General features: G+C 36.2%; 1 long non-coding RNA gene across 1 annotated transcript; it reads right to left on the bottom strand.

Moving 5' to 3' along the window:
- Nucleotides 1-3832: 3832 nt before the first annotated feature.
- Nucleotides 3833-4607, bottom strand: LOC309482657. The gene is made up of 3 exons (XR_014200349.1): nucleotides 4493-4607; nucleotides 4069-4120; nucleotides 3833-3897 (listed from the first exon to the last, which is right to left on the bottom strand). It is a non-coding gene; the product is annotated as an uncharacterized lncRNA (long non-coding RNA).
- Between the last annotated feature and the right edge of the window lie 6042 nt (nucleotides 4608-10649).

A 10649-nucleotide genomic window follows, 5' to 3' on the forward strand; every position in this document is an offset into this window, starting at 1 on the left:
TCTTTCGAAATGACTGACAAACTCCACTTTGTAACCTCACCGAAAGTGAGTCTTATACAGTTATATTTACATTTTAATTCCAGTTTTAGTCATGTTATTATGTGCTTTTGTTATTTTGGTAGCACTTTATAATACTGTTCCGTCATTAATGAATAACTACACAGGAACAAATGAGTAATGCACTATTAACATTCTAGTAACTACTATTAACTACTATAACAAGAAACTCTGATTAACAAATTAGTAAGTAATAGTACTCAGATGAATGTGGTAGTTCACTATTACTATAGCTAATCAGTAACTAATTTTCTTTTCATACCACCCAGAGGAGTACATAGGTTCATAATGAATGTGAATAATGCATAATTTATAATTAATTCTAATGTGAAGGTCATGGTAACCCACTAGTAACGATTCAAGTGGTACCTAACCCATCTGATGGAATTACTATCCAAAACCTTACATAAACCTCAAAAGCTTACAATGACTATGACTTATTTCTAGGGTATTGTCATGCTTTCACTTTAGAATACTGATCCAAAAATGAGTTCCTTTAGAAGGATGCAGTAACACTTGAGTCATTATCCAATACTTTACAAAAACCTCAAAAGCTTAGAATGATTTCAATCATTACTCGAGTTTTCATGTTTTTAACTTTAGAATACTGTTCCAAATAATTTGTAATTCCATCTGTCATTAGTCATTAGTGGGTTACCTTGATCTTCACTTTAGAATTAATTATACATTATGCATTATTCATGTTAATTATGAACCTGTAGTAGTTCTTAGTCCTCTGGGAGGAATGATTTATTATTTTTTTTTAGCTATTGATTAGCTAATGGTGAACTACCATATTCAGAGGAGTACTATTACTTACTCATTCGTTAATCAGAATCTCTTGTAAGTTAATAGTAGTTACTAGCGTGTTAATATTGCATTATATTTGTTCCTGTGTAGTTATTCATTAATGACAGAACAGTATTCTAAAGTGTTACCATTATTTTTTATTATTTATATTATATAATTTTTTTCTACAGTATATTTCTTTTTTATTTCAGGGTTACACTTTATTTTGATGGTAAACTTTAGACATTCTGCTAACTATACATAACTTTGCAACTATACCAACTAACAATGGCGTCTTTCATGCGATGAGTGTGCAGTTGAAGTTTCCTTTCTTTAAATGCCCCCTGACAAGGCCGGAGAAAATGAAATCAGAGCACCTCCTCCCCGTACAATCTCAAATTAGAGCGCTGCCTTCCTATCATAACTAATGCAATCAGAGACAAAAGATTATGCTGCGTTTGAAGTAATGCAGGAGAGACGGAGAAAAAGAGAGAGAAGGAACCAGAAGGGGAAACAGAGAGGGAGGGGTTTGGCGATTAAGCTGTGGGAAAACTTGTTATTAAGAGAAAAGGTCACTGAATGCTATTACCAACAACCTGATTAGCAAAAGGGCCTGAGGCCAATGCATCAATGCCTTCTTCCCAAAAGCCCCTCGGTTGCGCAAATGCACATGCGAGCCTTGCAAAGACAAAAACTCTGAAAGAGGGAGTTGCAGAGTCAGTTGTGATTTGGTATTTCAATGTGTCGTTCTCGACAGTCTTTACAGATCAATTACCGCAGTGTCAGCCGTGTGGCAGGCTTGGGGCTGGGGGCTACATTAGCCGTATCTGACACAAAGAGAGGCAGACAATTCCACTGCAGTTTTAAACTATTCCCAGCATGCTTTCTGGCCAACATGGGCCACTGCCATCCACTCCCTCAAGCCAGTCGTACTGACAGACCACACAAACATGCTAGTGTAGATTAAGACTACAAGCTGCTAATTTACTCTGACACTGCCTGATCCCTTTAAACTGTGAAAGACCAGTGGAGACACACTGGTGCTAATAGAGTATGCTGCAAGGAGATTCCAGCACAGCCGATGTCTCCCGAGATAAGTTTGTTTGTCATCCTAATGAAAAGGCAATATTAATATTGGAGTCTTTATCCCCTGGAAACTCTGTCAGATATTTTTATAACATGGAGAAGATTCTGATGAAGCCCCCATTGACAGTTTTTTTCTCTCTGTTAAAAGGGTAAAAAGGGGTGAATCACATGATGCTCATTAGGGCTGCACAATAATGGTTAAACTGATAATCATGATTGTTTTGTTAAAAAATTCTAATCATGTTTATTCTCATTTGAAATATATATAAAGTTGTAATCAAATGATGCAACCCTTATTGCAAATCAGGTTTATTGGCTACACTGTTAGACTTTTCAAGGGTTTTTTACAGTAACTTACTGGCAACACTGTTGCCAGTAAGTTACTGTAATTAAGAGTTACAGTACCAAACCGTATTTCAGTTTTGTGTAATACAGTGCATTACTGTAAAAACGAAGCTAATCAGTACAGTGCATTACTGTAAAAACTAAGCTAATCAGTACACTACTGTAATTATTTTTATTTGTACTAAATATAAATTAGATTTGATAATTTTGATATATGATTAATTTTATTTTTATCCTACATAAGTACTACTTTCATACAAACCAATTAGACAAAGTTATCACAAAATACCATTTTTTTATTTAAAACATTTCATATATATCACAAAATAAACATGCCAATGCTGGAAATGATGTGTGAAATTTTTACACATTAATGGGTAAGTTTAGAGACAACATTTTTTGTGTTAATTTTAACTCATTCATTGTGTTAATGATTTTAACAAAGTAAATATGTCAGAGAGGTTAGCACAAAGATGTGTAAACGTGTTAAATTAACACATTATGTGCTGTCCTTCACTGCAAACATTTTTGAAAACATACATAAAATCATAAACAAAACATTAGCATTTGACTAAATGAATGTAGAGTCATTGGTTGTTTAGCTTATACAAGTATTATAATGAAATATCAACCATTACATTCATAAAACTGCAGAATATAAATACATTAAGCATTCAAAAAGGAAATGTCCAAAACAGGACAAAACACAGTTCTTTTCACAATACAAGACACATAACCCCACCTTAAAAATAATTTCACTTATTTCCAAAAATGTGTTGGATTCATGTACACTGGTGGCCAAAAGAAGTATTTAAGTGGCGTAATGTTTTTGAAAGAAGTCACTTTGATGCTCAAGAAACATTTATTATTATCATCAATGTCTGACTGTCTACTCCATCTTTTCTACAGCATAGGAGTAAAAGTCATCATCAAAATAATCTTTAAAAAGCCAACACAATGTTTTTGTCCACCTTTGTGAATAAATGAACTTCTCCAAAGATTGGTTCCTGTTCAGAACTTGATTGACAACATCAGAGTGTTCCCTGGTCTGCATGCGTGCCCACAAACACAAATGTACTCAGTCCTTCAGAGGAGATCCCGGTTCCAAAACTATATGAGAGAGAGAGAGAGAGAGAGAGAATATTAGTGTCACATTATTTTTAACCTCCTTTTTTGTTAAATTATGCCAGATTAAATTTTAATACTTACAAATCCTAAATTCTGTCCAAAAATGCTGAGATGCATAGAAAGAAGTTGAACGACTGAAATAGATGATTTTAGCCCATTTCAGCTTGTCTGCAGTGAAGGAGTACCTGTTTGAGACAAATACACAGTAAGATACATGCAAGAAATCACTGTGTGATGATCGTTCTCCTTCCTACAGTAGTTAACCCACCTGTGCGCTGATATTAGGACCTTCCTAGTCAGGTGGAACTGCAATGGTAGAGTCGCTGGCTAATAAAATATAAAAATAATGCAAAAATATAAACTTAAGTTGTTTAGAATGCTAAATTTGGTCTGAATGAATTAGTGAGAGTTTTACTGCAGTGCTTACCTGGATACATTTAATCTGGTGAGACTGAACAAAGACAATGGTCCATCTTCTGATTGGTTCATTTGCTGTGTAATAAAGTTAGACATAATGCCATTTTTTTGAGATTTTATAGAGATTTTATAAGATATTGTTAGCTACCTAGTCTGCACCAGTGGCTCAAAAGCAATTTTCACATAGTGTATGCTAATCATTTCAGCAAACTTATCTCAAAATATATCACAAATCGGCTGGCCTACCTCTGGAATCTTGCTAAGTCACTGGCGCGAATTGGCGCTTTGTTGCAGTTGCCTTTAAACACAAAAATGGAAGTAAATATTAAATTCCATAAAAAAAAAACTATAATATGGTATAGTTTGCAAACTAATGCTAAAACTATAAAGGTTCTCATCAGTAGGCCAACATTAGGATATAAACAGAATTTCACATTAGTTTATTCACATTTATTGTTAATGTAAACGCGTTGCTCGTTGGCATATTTTAACTCGACAATTCAATAATCTAACAAAGTGTGTAAAATGAAACGTTAGCTCAGTTTACCATGGTAAAGTTCGTTACCGCCATGTTGACGACGAGTAACGTTAGGCTAACGTTAACGTTATTACATACGTTAAACTGGGCACAATCCTGTCAACATACACAGAATGTTTTTTGTTTTTTTACCTTGCTTGCTGATCTCTCTCTCGGTGAAGTGAATTCCGTCTCTTCCCCGGGCCAGACACGAACGTCGCGATCCAACAAAAGACAGACCCCATTACCTACACTGGATGTCTGTCTGACGCAACACGACAAATCCCAGACAGTGTAGTGATGCGCCGCGGCCGTTATATTTCAGACGTAGTCCGATACGAGTCCAAGCGCTCGCACTAGTTCTTACAAGGGATAAACAGGTTTGCATTTAAAGGTCCGCTCGCTTCAATGTGTCCAATATAGACAGCCTCTGGCTATTATAACGTTGTAGACACTCGGTGTAAGGCAACAATTAGGAAATAAAAAGCACGGTGGAATGGTGCCAGCCAGAGAGGCAGTTACGTCAAATACAGTAGTATACAGCAAATTTAAAAAATACAGTAAGTCTCTGTATGTGGTGTTAGACGTCACAGAAAATTCCCATGATGCAATTGGAATCACAGTTATTTACTGTAAAGAGAAATAGCAGTATAATACTGGGGGATTTAAAGTAAATAACTGTAGAAATTACAGAAAAGTCTAACAGTGTATATTTTCAGCTGTTGCAGCTGTTGCAACAGTTTGCAATGACCAAATCAAACAAAAGTAACTGAAATAGCTCAACACAAATGTTTCAACTGAAAATGCAATTTTTAATGACTTCTGCAGTCTCAAAATTATTTAACCCCCTGAATAGAATCCCTCACAACAGCACAAATCTGCAAAACAGGTGTTCTTAAGCACACCTGATGTAACTAATCAAGGGCATCATTAGTTGCACCAGGTGTGCTTGAGCTAGAACACATGACATATCTGAACTGGCTTGTTGAGTGTCACGTTTGACTGCATGTTATAAATATGGCTAAGTCAAAAGAATGGTAAAAAAAGTTAAGAGGAGATATCATCACCCTTCACAAACAAGGAACAGGATACAAAAATATAGCCAAGGCACTAAATGTTCCTAAAGACACCATTGGAAGCATAGCAAGTTCAAAGTTAAAGGAAAAGTGGTTACACTACCTGGACAGGGCAGAAAAAGGCATCAACCGCTGCAACCAGATTTCTGAGAAGCCAGGTTCAGAAAAAACCCAAGTGACTGCAAAAGACCTACAGCAAGACTTGGTGACAGCAGGCGCTGAGGTTTCAGCTTGCACAGTAAGGCACGTACTAAACACTTGCCAGAACTCCAAGACATAAACCACTACTGACCCAAAAGCACAAGAAAAGTGCACAAAATCATATAAATAAGTCACAGAAGTTTTGGGATTCTGTTCTGTGGAGCAATGAAACAAACTGGAACTTTTCAGAATAATGAAGGTTTTTGTAAGGTTTTGGATAGTAATTCCTTCAGATGGATTTGGTACAACTTGAGTCATTACTAGTGGGTTACCATGACCGTCACTTTAGAATTAATTATAAATTATGCATTATTCACATTCATTATGAACCTATGTACTCCTCTGGGTGGTATGAAAAAAAAAATAGTTACTGATTAACCACAGTAATAGTGAACTACCACATTCATTCGACTCACTAATTCATTCGATTACTTCCTAATTTGTTAATCAGAGTGTCTTGTTATATTAGTTAATAGTAGTTACTAGAATGTTAATAGTGTGTTACTCATTTGTTCCTTTGTTGCCTACAGTTAAGCATGGTGATGGCTCAGTGATGCTCTGGGGCTGCTTTGCATCCTCTGGCACTGCAACCTGCAGCGTGTGGAAGGCAAGATGGAAGTATCAAGAAATCCTACGAGAAAAAGTCATGCCGTCAGAGAGGAAGCTGAAACTTGGGCATCATTGGACCTTCTAACAGGACAATGATCCCAAGCATAGCTCAAATGCCACCGATGCTTGGCTGCAGAAGAAGGCCTAGAAGACCTGAACTGAAGATGGCAGTTGCAGCAGGCAGACCCAAGAATATTACTGAACTGGAGACCATTGCTCATGAGGAATGGGCTAAGATTCCCCAGAAATGCTGGCAGAAGCTGGAGTCTGGTTATACATCTCGTTTGCAGCAGTTCATAACAGCAAAAGGGTGTTCTTCTAAGTACTAATGATGCTTGCCATGAAAGGGGCTGAATAGTTTTGAGACTGCAGAAGTCATTAAAAGTTTCATTTTCAGTTGAATTTGGGGAAACCACTTGAAACACCTGAAATGGCCTTTACATTATTACCGTGTGTCTCTGTGTGTGTGTCTCTCTCTCTCTCTCTCTCTCTCTCTCTCTCTCTCTCTCTCTCTCTCTCTCTCTCTCTCTCTCTCTCTCTCTCTCTCTCTCACTCTCTCTCTCTCTCTCTCTCTCTCTCTCTCTCTCTCTCTCTCTCTCTCTCTCTCTCTCTCTCTCTGTGTGTGTGTGTGTGTAGTAATGTAATACTTTAAAGGCCATTTCAGGGCTGTGTTTCCCGATAATGTTGTCTCTTAGCGCACTACGAAGACTCTTAAGGTATAACTTAACTAAAGATATACCATTGCTAGGCGTGTTCCCCGAATCATACCTTAGGAAGCTGCTTAAGATATACCTTCTTATGTGCGACGTTACCCAGTGTTGTCCGTGGCGATGGTGCTGCCCAGCTTATTAACCCATTTAATCCCACTGGTCACAATTGTGACCACAATTTTTCTTTGCATATTTTAGTGTGAAATTAAAAAGTAACTCATATTATGAAGTACATATTCATATATAATGAAAATGTAAGATGTCTATAAGAGTTTATGGCAGGTCTAACATGATTAGTTTGTTTGGTTGTGTGACCACACACATTTATTTCTTGGTACTGTCGTCTTAACGAAAGGATGACATAAAAGCTCAGAAAGGACAGGTAAGAATACTAAGTTCCTTTTTAAATAGCTTATACATTTTTTGCACATATCATCATGAAAGGGTTACCTATACATACACATTGAAATTAAATTAATACATGCTTTATTCTGTTGTGAAACTGCAGATAAATGAAGGCGGTTACAATAGTGACCGGTGGTAGAACACAGGGAGTCTATGTTCCCCATATGTAATTCTGTGTTATTTTTATGAACTCTCTTTCAGACTGACTTTAAGTCAAGTTTTGGATTTACTTAATAATAATAATAATAATAATTAATAATTTGTTACATTTATAAAGCGCTTGGGTACTTTAAGCGCTTCACATATGGAAGGGGGAATCTCCTCAACCACCACCAATGTGCAGCATCCACTTGGATGATGCGACGGCAGCCATATTGGACCAGAACGCCCACCACACACCAGCTTACTGGTGGAGAGGAGACAGTGATGAAGCCAGTCAGTATATGGGGATGATTAGAAGGCTATGATGGACAGAGGCCAAGGGGCAAATTTGGCCAAGATGCCGTGGTTAAACCCCTACTGTTTTTCGAAGGACATTCTGGGATTTTTAATGACCCCAGAGTGACTCTCTGAGCACCGTTATTCTCACCCGAAGGACGGTCCTCTTTGCCAGTGGTGTCCCCGATCACTACACTGGGGTGTTAGGACCGACACAGACCACAGGGTGAGCGCCCCCTGCTGGCCTCACTAACACCTCCTCCAGCACCAACTCCTGGTTTTCTCAGGAGGCCTCCCATCCAGGTACTAACCAGCCTCAGCCCTGCTTAGCTTCAGTGGGAGACCACTCTTGGGCTACAGGGTGATATGGCTGCTGGAGCTGGATATGCTCTGTCTTCCAGAGACTGGGTTAGGTCATGGGCCCAGTGTAGTGATGGGTTTGGCTGAACAAGCTGGTGTTCCAGGTGGATGCAACTTCAAGCATGACATGCCTGGACTCTACACAGTGCTGTGATCAACAGTTGGCTGTTCCACAGAGATGTCATGAATTGTGACTATGATCTCCTTGGATTTCAGCAAGTAGTTGCCCAAAGTCTCCTGAAAATATTTGGTACTGCACCAAAAGGACAAGGGAGGCCATCCTCAATGTCAGCTGCTGTGACTGATATACCCAGGTTTGATGGTGTTGCACACTGGCTGATAAACACAGGTAGGCAGGACACAGTTGTGATTTAAAAAAATATATATAATTCCACTGTTATTTCTTTAGGAAGGTGATATATAATGAGTTCCACACCAGCACACAGTTGTGACTGTTGATTGATAATTTTTGTGATGCTTTCCTGTTATTCATGAATTGTTACGTTCCTTGGCATTGTTACATGTTTCCTACCATAGGCTAATTTTTAATCATTTGTTTATTTTAATTTGTTTATTTTAATTTATTTATTTTATTTCTGTACGTTTTTTTCTTTTCATTTTGTAATTTTAAGTATTTTGCATCATTTATAATGATTGCATTCTAAGCAATTTCCTATAATTTATTATTTCATCATAATTTAATTAAAATATTTGTGCCATGTTGCTGCATAGGATTGCTATTTTGTCATTTTTTAAACTGGGCCAGACAATGTTTAACTATTTGTTAATCGAATAAATCACTTCAACAATTTAATTCTGTCTTCAAACTAATTTCTGGAGATTTTTAATTTATTATATACCCCATAGACTTAGACTCCCTGTGTTCTACCACCGGTCACAATTGTGACCAGAGATAAAACTCTTATTTTCATGGACTTTTCAAATATTTTTTTACATTATTGATATTGATTGTTTATTATACTTGCAAATACCACACAAACTCATAAATTTCATCTCTGGGAAAAATTTGGGATTAAATGGGTTAAAATAAGCTAATTGGCTTTAAGTTACTCAAACTCTTAGCATGAATATAAAGATTTAATTTTAGTGTTAATACAGCATTAAGATTTACCGATAACCTACTTCAAATTCATAACTTTTTGTAGATGGATCTTTCACAATAGTGAAGCAACTGCTGAGATTCATCTTTGAAAGATGTGACATCATATTGCAATACAATATTTTTTTTCTTGCATCATCCAATGATACACAGACAAAAAATACCTGGCATACAAAACACAACAATGGTGACACAAAAAAAGAAAGATAACTGAATAATGAACCCTGAGTCAAGAATAATGTTTGGATTTATTACAGTTCATCACAGAGAAGAAAAAATACATACAGATAAAATATGCAGTAAGTATTATTTGGATACAATATTTATTAATATTTTGAATTAGCTTTTATTTAAAAAAAAATCCGTTTTCATTATAATATTTTAATAATTTTGTTATTTGATCATTGTAATAAATTACTTTTAATTTAATTATTTTATGAATAATTACAAATTTAATTCGTTTTTATATTTCTGTTTAGCTTTAATTTATTTTTATTTCAGTTTTAGTAATATAATATTTCACCTTAAACTTATTCTCAGTTCAGTTTTGTTTATTTTTTTAAGCTCAAGCTTCACATCTAATATTTATATTTATTTCAAAACAAATTTTAATACATTTTAATGTTTTTAGTTAGCAATAACATGATGGGCACAACTGCATGTAAAATTATATGTGGTTTGACTCCCTGAAAACAAAATATTGTTGTTGTTGTTGTTGTTTTTAATAGAATGGTTTTTGGAAAATATGTTAAAAAAACTTTTTTGAAAACAAAGATGCGCAAGCTTACATATATTGAATGTGTAAGGACAATACATTACTGATGGTTACACCAATTGACATTTATTCTTCATTTCATTTTTCAGAACCACAAACATGAATACATTTCTAAGAGTTTTTAAAATATATTTTTCTATAATTTACACTCGTATGTCACTGACTCGAGCAGAGTTGATTTTCTCCATTGATCAATAATAGGGCCATTAGATGCTTGGATTTGTTTTAATGTCGCTGACTGTTGTTTGTTCTGGGAACAGTTAAACTGCTCAACATTCCTGCTTTTGAACCGTTCTCCTCCTCTTATCTCCATCAATATCTCTCCTTCAATCCCATCTCCCCCTTCTATGAGAAACATGTGAATCCTGACCCAGTTCTATCCCTTCTGCTTCTCTTGCATTGGATCTACAGACAGACAGACATAAGTTATAAAACTTTTATTCCAAATGCAAGCAGGGAGAACAAACAGCAAGAACAAAGCAAAGCCACAAAAGGGAATAATAGACAAAGAAGAGACTGCGCGAGAGAAAGACAGCCCGCTCCTTTACGACTGACTGATAGGTTGTCCAACTGAGCCTTTCAGTCTTTTGCCTCTGTATAGATTTGTCGCCAGCAT

This window comes from Leuciscus leuciscus, assembly GCF_965113295.1.
Source record: "Leuciscus leuciscus genome assembly, chromosome: 19".
In the NCBI taxonomy this organism is placed as follows: Eukaryota; Metazoa; Chordata; class Actinopteri; order Cypriniformes; family Leuciscidae; genus Leuciscus; species Leuciscus leuciscus.